The 20081-nt window shown below is 36.0% G+C and overlaps 1 protein-coding gene across 1 annotated transcript in view; it reads left to right on the forward strand.

Moving 5' to 3' along the window:
- The window catches only part of ASTN2 (astrotactin 2), a 1297121-nt gene that overhangs the window by 333967 nt on the left and 943073 nt on the right, over positions 1-20081 (forward strand). The gene's annotated exons all lie outside the window — the stretch shown is intronic.

The following is a 20081-nucleotide window of genomic DNA, read 5'->3' on the forward strand; positions in this document are numbered from 1 at the left end:
TGGGTGGGTAGAAAGGAAAACTTTAACATTTAAAAGACAAAAACCTAGAATAGGGAAGTCATAGAAACTTCACCTCTTCAAGAATCAATATGAAGCATTTCTAAATTCTTACTAAGACCCTGAGAATATAACCACAAGTAATAAAATAATCCTATCTGCAAAGAACTTAAATTCTAATAGGAGAGACAACAAATACATATATAAATATATGCAACCTAAATATAAAGTGGTCAGCTAGGTGGCAGAAAAGATAGAATGCTAAACCTGGAATTAGTAAGATTCATCCTGAGTTCAAATCTGGTCTCAGAATTTTACTAGCTGTATGACCTTGGACAAATCACTTAACCTGTTTGCCCCAGTTGGGTTTGTAAAATTAGCTGAAGAAGAAAATGGCATGCCACTCCAGTATCTTTGCTAGGAAAACCCCAAATAGTATGACAGAGAGTCAGACACAACTGAAAAGTGACTAAATACACCCAAATAAAAAGTGAATAAATACAAGATAGATTGGAAAGGACAATGCTAAATTTTGGATGGACTGGGGAACAGCATTATGCAAGAGATAAAGACTGAGTTAAAGGGAGAAGTGATCATTAAACTGAGGTAAATATAGAGTATATTTTAGGTATTGAGGATGACCAGTACAAAATCACAGAGACAGAACAGAGACATTAGCATGTGTAAGGAACAGAAAGTTAGATAGACTGAACCAGAATGAGAGAAGGGAGAGCAGTGTTCAATAAGACTGAAAACATAGGATGGGACAAGGTTGCATTATAGCGGTTGGCTTTTGGAAGAACAACTACTGCTTTGTCAAAAACTGAAGCAAAAGATTTTGAATGAAGAAATAAAAAAGATCTCCAACCATTCTTGGTGATTTGAATATCCATCTACCCAAAGATGATAGGGTGGACCTAGGATAAAAGAATGGAAAGAACACTAGGCTTAAAGTCAAAATATGTGGGTTTCATTCTTGGACATCCTCTACAAATCTGAATTTGAAAATTAGGGGGAGAGGAAATGTCATAAACTGGCAGACTATTGAAGTAAAATAGCCTAATGAATTCTCAGAAAACAACAACTTTTAAAAAGACTAGGCAGCCAAAGGTGGTGTTAAGGGATCTCTTCAGTGTGGCCTGGGTTTCTCAAATTTGTAAGAACAATGAGAAGATTAGTTTTAAAAAAGGCAAAATAGACAATGAAACATTATTAATGTGAAGAAAAACATTTGTCATAGAAAAGATATACAAGTACCAAAGACATGAAAACTCATTTTTTCATTTAAAGCTACATGAAAATTATTGTCAAGATAAAGTAAATCTATAGTTCAATACCCCAATATATTTAGAAGATTTATTTATTTTTATTTCAAATAAATATGAAAGTTTTATCACCTTTAAGCAAATGATAACCTCTAAATAATACTTTCTTCAAAAGAAGACAAGAATCTACCTCCCAATCCCAAATTCAGAAACTGTATGAAAACAATTATAAAGCACTTCTCACCCAAATAAAGTCAGTTCTAAATAATCAAAAAAAAATGTCAATTGCGCATGGTTAGGTAGAGCTAATATAATAAAAATGATAATTCTACCCAAATTAAATTACTTATTAAGTGCCATACCAATCAAATTATCAATTATTCTAACAATTTAGGAAAAAACAGTAACAAAATTCATCTGGAACAACAAAAAAGGTCAAGAATAGCAGGAGAGCTGATGAAAAAAAAATATAAAGGAAGGTGGTCTAGCTCTACCAGATCTAAAACTATATTATAAAACAAGAGTCATCAAAATTCCTAGTACTGCTTAAGAAATAGAATAATGGATCAGTGGATTAGGATAATTCAAATGAAACAGTAGTAAATAACTACAGTTATTTACTGTTTGACAAATCCAAAGACATTAGCTTCTGAGATAAGAATTCACTATTTGACAAAAACTGTTGGGAAAACTGGAAGATAGTATGGCAAAAACTAGGCTTAGACCCACATTTCACAGCCTATGCCAAAATAAGATCAAAATGGGTCCAGCATTTAGATATAAAGGGTAATACTATAGATAAACTAATAGGCCAAGAAATTCTCTATCTATCTGAGCTATGGAAAAGGAACAAATAAAAAAATAGAGTACATTATAAACTATAAAATGAATGATTTTGACTATATTAAATTAAAAGGGTTTTGCACAAACAAAATCAAAACTTTCAAAATTGGAAGGAAAGCAGAAAGGTGGGAAACAATCTTCACAACTGGGAATTCTGATAAATATCTCAGTTCTAAATATAGAAAGAACTTCATCAAATCTATAATGCTGCAAGTCATTCTCCAGTTGAAAAATAGTCAAAAGATATGAATAGATAGTTTTCAAATGAAGAAATTAAAGCTATATATAATCATATGAAAAAATGCTCCAATTGATTATTGATTAGTGAAATTCAAATTAAAACAACTCTTAGGTATCACCTCACACCTATCAAATTGGCTAAGATGACAAAAAGGGAAAATGATCAATGTTGGAGAGGTTGTGGGAGTCCTGGGACATAGATGCATTGCTAATGGATTTGTGAAGTGATCCAACTATTCTAGAGAGCAATATGGAACAATCCCCAAAGAGCAATAAAACTGTTCATACTCTTTGATCCAGCAATTCCAATTCTAGGCCTATACCCAGAAGAAATTATAGAAATTGAGAAAAATCCCACATGTTCCAAAATGTTCATAGCAGCTCTCTTTGTAGTGGCAAAGAATTGAAAATTGAGGGGATGCCCCTCAACTGGGAAATGGTGAAGAAAAATATATTACATGAATATTATGGAATACTATTGTTCCAAAAGAAACCATGAAATGATCAGACTCTAGAGAAACATGGAAGGAATTATAGGATCTGATGCTGAGCAAAGAAGCAAGAGAACAATGTACACATTAATAACAACTTTGTGAGATGATCAACCTTGATGGAACCAGTTCCTCCCAGCAGTTCAGAGAACTAGGACAATCATATTAGACCAGTTATGGGCAATGCTATCCCCATCCAGAGGAAGTAAAACAAAATAAAACAAAATAAAATCCTTCAGAATTTGAGGAACAGGGGCGGCTAGGTGGTGTAGTGGATAAAGCACTGGCCTTGGAGTCAGGAGTACTTGGGTTCAAATCTGGTCTCAGATACTTAATAATTACCTAGCTGTGTGGCCTTGGGCAAGCCACTTAACCCCATTTGCCTTGCAAAAAAAAACCTAAAAATAAAACCTTGAAAAAAAAAGAATTTGAGGAACACTACATTCACTTTCAAAAGAAATCTCATGTATTTCTTTCCCTCAATCCTAATTCCTTATACCAAAACTGGCTAACCTGTAAACATGCTTAACACAAATGTGTAAGTACAATATTAAACTGTTTTCTGCTAAGGGGAGGGGTGTGGGAAGGGAGGGCGGAAGGAAATTTTGTAATTTGGAAATATGCTTAGGTATATGGATGATGCTTTTGGAAAAGTGAAACATCAAGGACAAGAAAAACTTCTTAGAATCAGCTGTTCAAGCATTCTAGAAATTTCCAAATAAAGGCATAATGAAGTAAGATGTCATTGTACCATGCCACAAATCACCAAAAAGTTAAGAAATTTATCCAAAAGGTAGAGCTATACATGCTTCTGTGTACTAGAAAATCACAAAATTTAAACCCCATTTGAAATTAAGGAACAATAATCAAAACTAGACTTAGAGAAATTAATTGTATGTAAAACATACACTTAGTTTCCAATGTGGTGTAGCTTCTTGATTGAAAAATTAAAGCATATATATCAAAGGCATCTAAAATCAATGTCAAATTTTGTAAAACAAATGAATGCATAAAAATAAGGACACATTGAATAGTATAATTTTTAAAGATGAAAATTTTAAGCTCATTGTATGTCAATCTATTTAATGACTTCACTTTGTCCCAAGTAATTTGCACAGTACCATACATAAAGTCTGAGATATGTTTTTATCTAATAGTTTACTTACTCCTAAGAGTATTAACATAGTACCATGATCTAGGATTGGTCCAGGGGTTCACAGCAGAATTTAAGTGACAACCTCTTCTGGGGTTAGTGTGTGGAGGACAATTTCTCAATTATCCAAGAAGCAGGCATCTCCAGTCTCCATCCTGAGTCAGATCTCAAGATGCACCAGGCTTATTCCATTGCTATTCTCCTTCCAGTTCCCTAGTCACAAGTGCATACCCAGAGACAAAACACTGTCCGACCCATTTACCCATAGAGTGTGTTCATTTATTTATAAGTCTGGAATCCAATCTCTTATTCTGGGTGTGTTTCTCTTGTGTTAGGTTTTCCTTTTATTACAGCTCAGCCCATAAATTATTCACTTAGTTTGAAGACAATATTCAGAGTCTTTAATGGTTTTAAATTATTTGGCTTATTTGGCTATGGCTGTGCTTAAATATTAAACAGCCTGTTACCAGAAAGAGCATCTCTTTCCTAAGATAGTGGACCATGCTACAAGATACTGTGTAGACCAACCTTCACTACTTTCCCCTTTAGCAGCTGCTCCCTAGCTAGGGGCAGCATGTTTGAAACAGTCCTATGCAAAAGCAATAGAAATAGGACAATATGGGTAACTAAGATCTGGGTTCTCATACTGACTGCTTCTGATTCTCTTTGTGACCTTAGGTACCTCTAGGTCTTTTCCTTCCTCTGTACAATGAGAGGTTTATACTATATCATCTCTATTGCCCTGGCTAGTCCTGTCTTGGGTTCTGTAATCAAAATCCTTAAAATCATCTTCCACTGCCTCTAAAAGACTGCATATGGCCTTAAAGTTTTCAAATAGATTGTTATACACACTTTCTTGATCTTCAAAACAAGACAGTGACAAAGGTAATATAGTAGTTTTTCAATTATCAAGTGGGGAAACTGAGGTTCAAAGAGGTGTAATGATTTCCCAGTACTATAGAACTGGAATGAGGCATAGAGGCTTGCTACCTCGTGTAGCATTTCTTAGATAACATCATATATTTACAGAAGAAAAGGAACTTTCAGAATTATCAAGTTTGAATTTTCAATTTAATCAAGAAGCATTTAACTGTCTACTTTGTGGATAGAGAGAAATGAAACAATTCCTACCTATGAGGAGCCTACATTCTAATGAGAGAAATAACATGTAATTAAGCAACATTGTAGCAACATGGTTAGAGAATAAACTTCAGAATTACACTCTTGCCTCTTATATTTACTTCCCAAGTAAACTTGGTTAAAAGCCTTAAATTTCTCACTGTTGCTGATGGCTGTCTAAAATGATAAATTGTGCAGAAGTTGCTCAACTGCAATAGAAAAGGAGTTCCCAATGCCAAAGAAATCAAGCTCTGGTCCAAAATTAAACAAAGGATATACATAAATTTATAAGATAAATACAAGATGGGGCAGCTAGGTGGCCCAGTGGATTGAGCACCAACCTTGGAATCAGGAGATTCAAATCCTGAGTTCAAATGAGTCTTCAGACACTTAAAAATTAATTAATTGTGTGACCTTGGGCAAGTTACTTAACCCCATTGCTTTAATAAAAACAAAGAAAAAATACAAGGTAACAGGCAGGGTAGGTATATTACCAATTGTGTGAAGGTACCCTTGACTTGAACTTTGAAGAAAAGTAGGGATTCTAAAAAACTGAAATGTAGAAGATACGTTTGGCAAACAGAGAGCTTGTGCAAAGCCACAGAGAGGTGGGTGAACATTAAACAGATAAAGAAATTGAGGCCTAAAGAATTTAAACAGCCTGCCCAAGGTCAAACATGGGGCAGATGGCATAGACAGGATTCAAACTTGGGTCCTTAATTCCAAATCCAGTATTCTTTTCTCTGTCCCACATATCTTTTTTCCCAGTGAGAGTTTAACTATGTAGGGTCCCCATGGGCTTGCTCTCCTCCCTGGATCCCCCCTTACTATCAGGGGAGGATTGCTATGGAAGCAGAGCTCACAGCTGCCTTGACATCAATCTTCCCTGACATTTGTTTCAGAAAACTTTACTTTCCTAAAAGCGTCTGTCTCCTTCAGGCAGTTTGGCATGTGGGCCTGAAATATGCCAGAGTTTTCTCTTTCAATCCTATCCAGTCTGCCAGGGCAAGGCAGGTCCCTGCAAGCCTGTGGCTATGTTTCCTGCAGAAGACTCTATCCTACCCAGTGTCAAGAAAATAGGAGAGAGATGGCACCAGGCCATTCCATCTATCTACTTCTGGGAAGCATTCTGAAGCTTGGTGCCGTGGGAGGCATTTGTTTTTCACAAATCTTACTTCATCCCTAATCTGGTAAATAATTTTTCTCTGGGACTTAGTTTCACCATTTGCAAAAACAGAGCATATATATAAATTAGATAGATAGATATATAGATAGATAGATATATCTCTCTATTTCTATCTCTATATCCATATAGATAAACACACACATACATATAAATGCCTATACAAACATATTTATATGCACTTATACACATATGCACATGCACCTATACAATATATATATATATATATATATATATTTATGTATATGAGTACACATGTAAATATGTAGTTATATGCATATATATATATATATATATATATATATATATGTTCTTTAAGGGGAAAACTTCTTAAGGAATCATAAAATTTCAGAAATGAAAAAAATATCTACCTTACAAATTTGTTATTAGGACCAAAACCTGAAAGTAAACGAGATCTTCTTGTCCTAGAATCATAGACTAGCTAAGCAGTAAGAGACCTTAGAAGTCTTAGAGTTAAAATGTCTTCTTCCTCAAGAAATGAAGTCCTGTGGGTACTGAGGTGAGGGTGGGTGGTTTTTCCAATGTCCTACAGGTAATTAGCAAAGCCATGTTTGATCCTAAATTTGATCCTAAATCTAGTATACTAATATGTCCTTTGATCTGCCTTATCCATATTTGCTTAGTTTTGTTGTTTTCTTTTTTTAGGGTTGTTTTTGCAAGGCAATGGGGTTAATTGATTTGCCCAAGGCCACACAACTAGGTAATTATTAAGGGTCTGAGGCCAGATTTGAACTCAGGTACTCCTGACTCCAGGGCCGGTGCTCTAGCCACTGTGACACCTAGCTGCCCCTAGTCTGATTGTTTAGTATTAGATGTAACCCGTGAGGAAATTCCTATGTAAATGAGCATGGGCACCTGTTCTGAACCCTATAGTCCTAGAACATTGTCTGGGAGTTCTAAATGTTTTAGTGAGATGCTTACAAACTATATACACTGTATGATTTTCCTAAAGATATATATGCTCTATTTTTTTACAAATAGTGAAACTGATACCCAGAGAAGGGAAATGATTTTCCCAGATTAGGATCAAACTGAGGTTTGTCAGAAACAAATGACCTTCCATGCCACCATGCTTCCAGACTGATTCACCACAGCTGATAGAGAGAATGGCCAAGTGACCTCTATCTCATACTTGTCTGACATTGGGTAGGAGAGATAGGATTGAACCCAGATCTCCCTAATTTTCAGGTCCTTTATTATAACATCATACTATGTGAGTGGGTGTAAATATAATGAACATGTGTGCATATATAAGTAAATATATGATATATTATCTAATATATATATATAAACCTATCCTATTATATATTAGACATATATAATATAAATAATATATACTTATATCTACCTATAAACTCATATATACATATATTAATGTATATGTGAATAAATAAGTATATGTATATAATTAATGTCCTACAGAGAGGATGTGATCTGATCAAATTCACATAGAATATTAGTAAAAATCTGAGATTAAAAAACCTAGATATTCCTATCCTGTGATCTTTCCATATTTGTGAGATTCCTTTGGGAAAAAAAAACAATAAAATCACTGTACAATTAAGTTCTTATTACGGTATCAGGGAGATATTCCTGGATTTCTATCCTTTCTTCCATCCAAAAAAAAATTCTGACTTCCATTTCACAATGTCAATAAACAGAGGTGTCCTGAGCATGCCACATTGGACAGGGCCAGAGAAGAAACTACCTTTTCTATGGTCTTAATCAGTACTAACCTCTGCTCAATGGTGCTACTCCTGCTGACATCCTGTCCTATGTCTTAATTGAATTATGAAAATTGAAGGAGAAAAACAATAAAAATAAGCAAAACTTTTTGACAATCTAATCCAGGCCTCTTATTTAATCAAAGAGAAAACTAAAGCTCAGAGAAAGGTAGTGACTTTGGTAAGGTCATAAACTGGGTCAGTGGTAAAAGAGAATCAAATCCAAAGTCCTAGCCTCAATTAATAGAACCCACTAGGTTTTATATCTATATGTGGTTCTATCAATCTCCCTCCAGCCACTGATCTCATTGGACATAACCTATTACCTATCTGGATCTATATTATCAGATGTCCATTCTTATAATTGTCAATGCTATCTCCACTACTTCCCATTCACATATAACCTACCTTGACTCCTGTCTCTGGTCACTCTAGATCCACATTGCCATCAAGTCACACCTCAGACTAATAACATCTCTCCCTTTGGGAGGTATCCAACTTTCACTGGAGTGGTGGAAGTTTGGAATTTTTTATCATATACATTTTTTTAATTCCCTCTATCTTTTCCTGACCAAAGTCATCTACCAATCCAACATCCAAGAATTGCAATCTCTTCCCTTTTTCACAGTCTCCTTTCAGACAGAGACCTCTGGGGCTAGTATTGCTTTTGCAGGACGGCATCACCACCTTCTCCCTGTCAAAAAAAAACAACCAAAAAACACCTCAATTTCTGAATCTGCTAATTTCTATAATTTTTATTAAAGATTGTTTCATCTGTGGAAATTAAATTATATTTTTGGATCATGAACCTTTGTACACTTAAAAAATTCTAATCTTTCATCTACTTTCATTTATGAGAAATTTTACTTTGAAGCATGCCAAGTTTAATTGCCCCACTAGTATGTTAGAAATGGGACTGCTGCTGGACATTAAGATTAAGTGATGATATCACAACTTACTGTGCTTGCATGCTACATTCCAACTGAAAATACAAGCCCTTTCGCCTCATTAATCCTTTTCAATCCAACCTTCCACATCCCCTCCCTTACATACCCCCACTCAAATTATCCTTTGGGGACACATTCATATCCTTTTTAACAGCTGCCTGACAGTTCCGCTGATGGAGTTTGTATCCAACTTTGTTACTGGTTAGTGACAACTCGCCCTGACAGATCTGTGCCCATAATTATTTTCTCGCAGTTCAATTTAATTAATGCTTAACCTCATCAGTATCTTGCAGCTGGAGAGCTCTCTCTCTGCAGGAACTGCTAACCACAAAAGGATTTCCTTCTTAGTGAAGAGAGACTCCAAAGGGCTTTGCAGAGTCGATATTGTTTTTTGTGTATATATACATGCACATGTGTGTGTGTGTGTGTATGTGTGTTTTAGATGGGAGGAAAATCACAAATGAATTTCTTCCATTTCTTCCCTATCCATGCTTGGACCAAACTAACAGAATTTGAGATTGCATGTAACAATGGGATCGTTAAATCTAATTATGAACTAAGTATCTCTAACATCAGACACTCCAAGAAGACCCACCAGGAAGATGTATATTTTTTAATATCTTGGCTTATAACAGGGACAATTCTGCTTTATTTTGTGTAAGTATGTACTCTATCAGTGCCCTCGCTAACTGCTGAATTGAATAATAAATAGTTGTGCGAGAGAGGAGAAATTAAGAAGCATCGACAGGGGAGGCAAAGGGGAGTTTTCAAATAAGATTTGGGAAGGGATTATTAGAGAGTTGATAAAAAAAAGGAAGATTTTGTACTTTTACAAACCCCATTTGCTCAGAACATTTTGCATACTTTCTACTTCAAGCACACCAATGGGTTATCTGTATAGTATTTGCTTTTCAGTTGGATAAATAGAGGCTAAGTGAGCTCAAGGAAGTGGCATATACCAGCTCCTCCCTTTTTTGCATTTTTCTTTCTAAAATATCAAGAGACATTCTGATAAAAGATACTATCTGTGTGGAAAGTAATATGATGGTACATGGTACAATCTTAATGATGGCATGAAATATTAATGGTCATTATTGCTATGAGTTGTTATCTGAGTTATCCTCCAACAAGATCCCAGAAACTTTCAAAAGCTTTACCTTTGCACCTCCTTTCAATAAGATACATACTTTTGAGAAGAGAAAGGGGATAGGATGGAGGTAGTCATTTAAATAGATAACACAAGGGAGCTAACCCAAAATGCTGAAAATTAATTTAAGAAATGTACCTCCATTTTCTACATGTAGCACTCCACATATGAGGTAGAGAGATTCATTGGAAGCAGCACTGGCCTAGATTAGGAATCAGATGGCTTAAGTTTGAATCCATGCTTTCCTTGTGGGACCCTGGGCCAATAAATTTCTTTCTCTGTTTTAACTAATTATGAGAAATTATGATTCAGTTTAGAGAAGATTGGCTAGTGTTATTTTTCTCTACTGTGTATTAAAATGAGCTCCTGAGTTTCATTACCATACTGCAATTAAACTTTCTAAAGGAATTGATGGGGAAGTGTAGAAGAAAAAGGGTAGACACTGAGTAGACAAACAAATGAATAAACAAATAGATAAATGAGTAAACAATAGCTAAATGAATGGAAGGAGAGGTGGGTTGCTTTTGTCCCAACCTGAGGGATCCAACTTTAAGGGAAATGGACATAGTGGCTGTGGTTATCCCTTAGTGCTGAGGTTTGATTGTAGGAATACGGTTCAGTATAGTATAAGGAGAAAGGTTCTGGGCCCAGAACTAGAAGAATTATGTTTGAATCCTAGACTTGATATATACTCCATACGTGATCCTAAATAAGTCACTTGATCTCTCTCATTTTCTCATCTATGGCTAAACATGGGTCATTTCTGGCTCCCAATCCTCAAATCATCTAGGCTATAGTGGTCTTGGAGACAAAAGACTTAAGCTGTAGAGCTAGATATGCTATTTTCCAGCTATCACTCAACAAGGATTTATTAAATAGCAGTTTACTGTAGTAAGATCTGGAGATAGAGAAGATTGCAACCTAATGGGGGAGACAACATGGACATATACCACTATATGCATGGTCTATATAAAATGAATACAGAATAGGTTGTGCTAGTAGCTAGCAGCATGGGAAATGGAGAGGGGTGGGGAAGTTCATGAAGAAGTATCCTCTTCAATTGAGTCATGAAGCAAACTAAAGATTGGCAAAAGGAGGTAAGAGGAACATATGTGTCCCAGGCCTATGGGGTCAGCAAGAGCCAAGGTACTGAGCAGTTTAGACAAGGCCATCTTGTAAAAATATTTAAATGTCAAATAGGGGAGTTTATATAGTGATCTATTATAGTTTACTGAATAAGAATATAACATGGTCCTAAACTTTAGGAAAATTGTTTTAGTCTAAGCATGGAGGCTTGGTTAAAGATATGTGACGTGTTGTTGTCACTCAGTTGTTTTCAGTCCTGAACAATTTCTTTATGACCTTGTTTGGGGTTTTCTTGGCAGAGATCCTGGAGTGATTTGCCATTTCTTTCTCCAGTTCATTTTGCAGATGAGGAAACTGAGGCATACAGGATTAAGTGATTTGTCCAGGGTCACATAGCTAATAAGTGTCTGAGGTCAGATTTGAACTCAAAAAGAGGAATCTCCATCTCTCCATGTCCAGCCCTTTATTAACTGAGCCATCTAGTTGCCTTAGAAACCTGAGGAAGGGATTACAATTAAAAGACTTTTGTAGGGGCAGCTAGGTGGCGCAGTGGATAGAGCACTGGCCCTGGAGTCAGGAGTACCTGAGTTCAAATCTATCCTCAGACACTTAGTAATTACCTAGCTGTGCGGCCTTGGGCGAGTCACTTAACCCCATTGCCTTGGAAAAACTTAGAAAAATAAAATAAAATAAAAAGACTTTTGTAGCAGTCCAGATGAAATTTGATAAGGGCATGAACTAGAGTGATGATTGAGGATTTCCAGAGTTATTATATTACAAGGCAGTCATGAGAGTCCTGTACTTGGAGGCAAGGATGTATGTTGTGGAGATACTTGACAACTGATGAAGTGTATGGGGGTGAATGAGACAGAGAGTTAGAAGATCATAGATCCAGAGACGGAAGGGTCCTCAAAAACAGCGGAATCTATTGCTCTCGTTTTACAGCAATGGAAAACAAGGCCCAGGAAAGTTAAGTAGATGAACTAATTTCACACAGGTAGAACTCTGCATATTAGAGATATTATATGAACTTGTTTGTTCCTTATTCTGATCTCAGCAGTCTCTATACTGTGTGGCATTGCCTCTGTACTGCAACTTAGAAGACCTGGGTAATATTAAATCACTAATGAATTCAGTGATTTTTGAGCTTTTCAATCCCATCTACTTTCTGGTGTCCTCTCAGCCCCCATCCCCACATTCCATTGAATATACAGTATTTTCTCCTTGTTTAATTTTTGTTTTTATCTTTGCAAGGCAATGGGGTTAAGTGACTCGCCCAAGGTCGCACAGCTAGATAATTATTAAGTGTCTGAGGCCAGATTTTAACTCAGTTTGTCCTGACTCCAGGGCCAGTGCTCTATCCACTGTGCCACACAGCTGCCCCAAATATACAATATTTTCATGCACACTCTCCTCTTCTCAAATTGATTTATGAAGGGGAACATTTATATCTTTAAGACAATTTGAGTCAAATGGTCCTTGTTCCAGGGATTTCTTTGTTCTTTGTTTATGTTTTTATCTTTTGTTTTGTTTTGTTTTTCTAAACCTAGTGTCATGTAATAAATCCTTGAGGATCTCTGTAGTTATTATATTACAATATATTCATTAGAGTGATGAACTTGAAGGCAAGGAAACCAGAGTTCAAACTCTGCTTCACTCCCTTATGAGTTATGTGGCCCTTGGCAAGTTCCTTCATTTGTCTCAGCATTTTCTTCTGCCTCCATAAATTAGGGATATACAGCTTGTACTTAATACCCCAAGAATCTCTTGTAAGGTAAAGTTTTGTAAATATTAAAATACTATATAATTGTGAATAACAAAATAGTGCTGCAACATTATTCAGTTATTAGTATTTTCAATTTTAATTGCTGATGATGTTAATGAAGGACCCTTCTAATTCTACTGACCTGTGTGAAGAACAAGATAATATATGGAAAGAACTTTTCAAAGCTTAAATTGCTATATATATGTTAGCTGTTGTTATCATCTGGGTGATCTTTTCCTGAATTTTCTCACCATTTGACCTCCAACAGTCTGTTGGGCAGCTTAGTGAATATAAGAAACCTTCAATAACTGTCTAGCTTTGCATTAACTGCTAAGACAGGGTTGAAGTTCCCTCAAACTATGTAAGTAGTCTTCCCCTCCACCACCTCCCCACAAACCTGCAATGACAAGAGAAGTCAGAGAATTCAGGTTGTCATATGTCTTTGCTATTTAATGTCTGCAACTCTTGGGTCAATCAATTAACATCTTTCGACCTTTTCCTTTTTCTTTTTTTTTAAATTAAATTTGTTTTTTTAAGTCTAGCCTCTTGCTTAAAAATGCGAATCCTCAAGGATTTCTGGAATGATTATGTCATGAGGCATCGAATAGAGAACTGGACTTGGAAACAAGGATATCTGAGTTCAAACTCTGCTTTACTCACTTGAATTATTTGATACTTGATAAATCATATGCAGCTAAACATCATATTAAAAGAAGAGAATTAGCACAGATCACTTCTAAAATCCCTTTTAGCTCTAAATCTATTATCTTGTGCACGACACATCTAATATTCACTAGACTTTCTAATGTCTACCACCAGGAAGTATTGTTTTATCTCATTTTTACATGATTGGTGAAAAGTTGCAGGTAATTAAACTTTTTGAAAACTGAAAACTATTTTAAAAGCACTAGAAGAACTGTCAATTTAATAATAATAGTGCTTTATGACTGTAGAGGGTCTTAAATCTTTCAGAGGGCTTTTCTTATACTGTCTCTGTTGGTCCTGTTAAAATATCTTGTGAGATAAGCAATCTAATTATTATTATTCCCATTTTATAGGTTAAAAAAGACTGAAAGATGTTATGATTTAGCTCAAAATTATAAATATATTTTTAATCTAGTGACAAGGCAATGAATCCTTTTAGAATAGAAAAAATTGACATAAATCCCTCTAGCAGTTATCTATTTAGCAAATGTCAGTAATTATGTGGTTGTGTGTATGTATATAAAGTATGTTTAAAGGTGGGTTTTCTTTTTAAAAGACCTTCTCAATTTACTGGAATTGGACTCAATTAGACCTATGTCTTATCATTTCTTTCTGTGACTTGTATTGAGGAAGTTCCTTTAACAACTCTAAACCTTAGTTTCTTCCTCTTTAAGATGAGTATAAGAAGATTTCCATGGAATACCACAAGGTACTATTGTGAGAAAAAGCTTTATGTACCTTAAAAGATTATGTAAATGTGAATAACAAAAATTTTTAAAGTATTAAATGCTATTCAGTTATTGTTATTATTATTAATTTTAAGTGCCAATGTTGTTAAAGAGGGGTTCTTTTAACGCTACTGGATATAGGGTCTCAAGAGCATTAATTGGGGAATGAAGTGTAGAAGAAGTGTCAAGATTTTGTCTGTAATTATCATACCTGGCCTCTGACATCTACTTTGGGAAGACATATTTTGGGGGTATAGCTTAGGTGGAGGAAAAGAATTGTCCCAGTCTCTAAGTACTAGAGCAGAGTGCTGTTGGAATAGATTAACAATCTAATTAATCATCAAGCAGGATAAAAATGATGAGGGACCAGTGCTCAGGAACATCTGGAGCACCATGGGAGGTTGAATAGATGACCTTGCATTGTTTCCTCCCACAGAACAGTGTAACTCTGGAAAGAAGATCTGGGGGTGACAATTTGGTACTTTTCAATCCATCTCTCTCACCTCCTTTTTCAAGCTGCTTTAATGGCACAGCCCTGGATATTAGGTTTGTTGTAATATCGGGATATATTCTGCTGAGCCACCCCCTTTGCTCAAAGCTATTTAAAACCCAAAACTTGTACAAGGAAGGAAAAGAAGAATGTAAATAGTAAATTGAATTCCATCTATTTCACTTGGATCAGTGTTAATTACATTTGGCATTTGGAGAGCTTTTTTCATCTACAAACTTCACAAAGATGTGGAATGAGGGATGTGAGGAAAGATAGAAAGGGACATACTGAGGGAATCTGTTTATGGGAAACTGAGGCTCAGGGAGGCCAGACAGTTTATCTTCCAAAAAATTCTCCTTCCCTCAGTAAAATATTTTTAGTGACAGAGCTGGAGAAGTGTATAAATGCTTTTCAGCATTCTTCAAACTTTGTGCATAGGCTCCCATTACTGGGGAAATTTAGATAGGCATAAAAGAGTAGGATAAAGGAAGAATAAGAATAAGAAGGAATACTATGGTCTTTTAAGTCATATCTAAGAAAGCCTATGATGCTCACCCTGTTCCAGTCTCTAACCAATAGTATCCAGTTTGGGCCATGCATACCTCCTATTCATGATAGCATCTAAGCAAGGCATTCGAAGTTTATTAAACTAAAATCAAAGATTTTTTTTAAAGAAGGAACGCTCTAAAAGCCTGCTGCCTCTTTCAAAGAGATATGGTGTTCATTTTTGTTTGTTTTGGTGTTTTCCTGAGCAATAAAAGAAAAGACAAGTCAAACCCCACCAGTCCAAAGGCTTGATTAAGAAAACTATTATTCATTTCCTGGACTTCGGTTTCATTTCTAAAATGGGGTGGGGACAAGGGGAGAGGGAAAATTTATTTTAATTCTAATGATACTTCCAACTTTAATATCTATGAACCTGTCTCTTTGCCAGAGAGCATGCTGGCCCATTGTTCCCTTGACAGAATAAGAGAATAGAGTCTACTTTCTTTCCTCTCCAATTCATTGCCCTATTCCTTACTGCATTCCTACTTGAAGAACAAAGTAGTTCAAAGGAGAGAGTAAGCAATACAAGATGTGGAGAAGCAGGAAGAACTTTGAAGAATAGGATGTTGGGAACTTATAAAATCTTAGGAAATCGAAGAATATCAGAGGTTGAAGGACTCCTTTGAAATAATCTAGCCATGCACCTTCATTTTATAAACCAGAAAACTGAGACCAAGAGAGAGGAACCCTGATATAATGCCAAGAATATTGAACTGAAAATCTGAATACCTGGGTTCTATTTCAACTAATTCTCTAACTGGCCAAATTTCTTCCCTTCTGTGAACCCCAGTTTTCCTAATTATATATGGTCCAGAACAGGAACTCTTAAATTGTTTTTGTGTCATTGGAAATTTTTTGAATCATTGGAAATCATTGGAAATTTATTTTAAAAAATAAGTTCACAAACCTATTCTTTTCTAGCTCTGACAGTCTGTGTTCTGAATTCTGTTCTAAAGTCCTAAAATTCAATGTTCTGAGGTCCCTTCCAGGTCTTATATTGTACTTTCTAAAGTATCTTTCAGTCCTGATTTTCTATGTTCTCAAGTCCCTCTCAGCTCTATTTTAATGTGCCTTTTAGCTTTGGTATTTATGTTCTCTAGTTCTGTTGTTATCTCATGAAGATACTTCTTGGTCTAGTATTCTGTGATTCTTTTAACCTTAGGCTAAAGGAGTTCAGAGTTACATCTTGTGTGACTTTAGGACCACATCCATGCCTTTCCAGAGTTGTCTGGTTGTTGGCATACTGTAGTTCCCAGAGGGTGGGGTTGGAGAGTATTTCCATCCCAGTGCTAGTACTGGCGCCACATTCCTGAGTCACATATTTCTCTATCCGATGCAGTTCAGGGTAATCTAAAAATGCAATATCGCTGTCACCAGCTCACAGAAGACATCCAGCCTGAATAATTTAACATGTCACTGCCATCCATCATGGCTGTAGGAGCAGGCGCCGGAACAGAGGCGCAGAGAAGAGGGTTAGCCAAGGAGCTGACCGAGCAGCTCTGGGAGTTGGGCTGAGCTGCCGCCCACATGATTACCAATGGCCCCCATGGGAGGGGGGGTCTGCCTGATAGCTATGAGGGCATATTAACACCTTCAGACCCAGGGGAGGCAGAAGAAGTCATTGATAATATTTCTACATTATCTGATCTATTGGGAAAGGTAAACTACCAATGTCCCACATTTGGGTTTTTTTTTTTGGTTTCTTTATTTTTCCATTTATTCACTTAGGAATAGACCAGATATCAGTAAAATCAGGAAGTCTGCATCATTTCTCTTTGAAGTTTACTCACTTCTTTTTCTTTACCATTTGACTATTGATCTATTATGCTAAATGTTTTTATATTGCTCAAAAATCATAGAACCATAGACATTGAAGAGACTTTAGAAGTCATCTATTCATGAAATCATAGATTTAGGGCTCTAAGAGATATGAGGCTATTTACCACAACATCCTTATTTTCAAAATGAGAAATTCGAGGTGAAGCAATTTGCCCAAAGTCACATAAATAGTAAACAGTAGGACCAGGATTTGAATCCACATAGACACTCAAGCCAGTCCCCTTTCCATTGCCCCACTTTGCTTCCCAAACCTTCCCATTTTCAAATTGAGAAAATTAGGATTCAGAGAAGTTATGGTGCTTATCTAAGATAACATACTAAATAAGTTATAGAGCTATGAAAAGAACAGATACTTTGTCTCTTAAGTACTATGCTCTTTTGATCATCATACCAGACAACTTCTATGCACACTTCCATTTTAGTAACTTCAAGGGTCATTCTGTCTCCAGGGTTTTATGTTCAAATAGGAAAAAACAGGTATGCTGTAAGACCTTTCCAGAAACTCAAATTTTGCTCTTTAGCTACCCAGTTTTAAGACTGAGCCTTGCTTAAGAACCTTCTAACACTGCATACAATGGCTTCTTGCAAAGTGAAATTAAGTATTGATTCATAAATATGTTAGCTCTAGAAGGAATCTCAGAGACCACAAAGTTCATATACCCTCCTGTTATAAATATTAGAAAATTGAGGCTCAATGAAATTAGGTCACTTGCAGCCATCGCAGACTGAGTATAGAGCATTGGTTTCCTGAGGTCAAGTCATCCATTCATTCAGTCATTCTTTGGTTCATTCATGAATGATACATATAAGATGTACTTGAGCAAATCATTGAATAATAGCTGATGACCCCAGGTGCCTGGCGATCTTTCCATCTTTCTAAACTTGATGATTCAGTGCCTAACCCCTATTTTTCTATTTCTCTCCTCTTTCCCCATTCTCTCTCTCTCATTTACCCCAGGAAGTATAGGTGGCAGTGGGACATGAAGCTGTTTATGTTCTCATCTCAGTTTTCTGATCAACCCTTTCATAGTTCTATCATGTTCTAGCCATTTACTATCTTTAGGACCCTAATGGAAATATTCATGGAGCCCAAGGTAATTAATGACCACAATTTAGTGCCCTAAATCATGTACGGAGTATTAAAATGCCAGTAAAGGATACTTTCTTTAAACAGCAGACTGAGTCATCTCTGAATTCATAATTGGTCCTTACCCTTGTGGATTGTTTCTGTCCACACTTAAGAAACAAACTTCTGCCAGGTCCATGTTTTTGGGAGGTAATATGCAGGCAACCAGTGATGTCTTTGTGTCTCCCAAGCCTCACTAATCAAGAATCATTTCCCCAAGGTTCTTGGAAGATTCAATACTGTTGGATTTAAAACATTGAGTAGCCTTAGGTTTACTAGAAGTATTTACAACTTCACAGGCCCTTAGGGATCATTTTGTTGAATACTCATCATTTTGCTGATGGACCCAGAGAAGTGAATTAACTTACATGGAGTGTTCCAATTAATAAATGGCAAAGCCAGAAGGGAAACTCAAACCTGATTCCAAATCCATATTGCTTTCAGCAGGACTGACCATACAAATGAATAAAGTTGATAACTTCCTCTGTGGTATGTTTAATGGTTGTTAGAAAGTCTCCTTTACCTTAAAAAAACATCTCTTCACAACTAATCAACCACAGTCCATGTGAATCCATCATTAGGGAATTATATCTTTTAATTAATCATTGATCTTTCTATTCCTCATAATAATACAAACTATAGTATATATTACACACACACACAAACACATATATATATGTATATATGTATGTATGTATGTATAATATACACAGTATTGATTTGGAAGGTACCTCAAAGCTTATCTAATCCAAGCCTTTCAGCTTTCACATGAGTAAACTGAAGCCTAGGCAGGATTGGGTGATTTGTCTAACGTTATATAGAGAATGTCACAGGCAGAATATGGACCTATGTCAAACTCATATTTGAATCCAATGACTCCAGAAGCAGTGGTCTTTCAATAGTACAATGCTACCAGACTAAAACAAAATCTACCACAAATAAGAATATCCCTCTAAGGGATCTTAGGGTTCAGAACTAGAAAAGAACTTAGAGTTCATCTAATGCTCAACTCCCTCCTTTTAAAAATGAGGAAACAGAGACCCAAAGGGATCAGGATGGTGTGAAGATCATATATGATCTGAAATAATGGATTTCATACACATGTCTACCATCTCCTTTATGCCCTTGGACAAATCATCTACCCTCTCTAAGTCTTAGTTTCCTCAACTGGAAAAATGAAGAGATTGTACAATTTGATTTGTATTGTCTCTTCCATCTCTAAATCTCTGACTCTGACATGGAAATTTATTTGTTCACTAGTAATAGAATCAGCCTTAAACCTAAATATTCTGGTTCCTAGGCCAGTATAGTTTCTGTTTGTTAGAAGGGAAAGAAATAAGCATTTAGGGAATACCAAAGCACTTTACAAATCTAATTTGATCCTCATAACAGCCTTGAAAGGTAGATGTTATTATCATCTCCATTTTACAGTTGAGGAAACTGAAGCACATAGCAGTAAATTGACTTAACTGTTTTCACAGAACTGGAAAGTGTGTTAGTTTATGCTAGAACTCAGATCTTTCTTATTCAAGGCCTAGTTCTCTATGTGAAATATCACCACACTGTTCCTATTACTATATGCTAATATGGAGATAGCAATGGACTCACTAGATTTCATGAATGGGATGACCTACCATTTTCTCTCTAATTCTCCCTCCCCACTCCA

The sequence above is a fragment of the Macrotis lagotis genome, chromosome 1, assembly GCF_037893015.1.
Source record: "Macrotis lagotis isolate mMagLag1 chromosome 1, bilby.v1.9.chrom.fasta, whole genome shotgun sequence".
Taxonomy (NCBI): domain Eukaryota; kingdom Metazoa; phylum Chordata; class Mammalia; order Peramelemorphia; family Peramelidae; genus Macrotis; species Macrotis lagotis.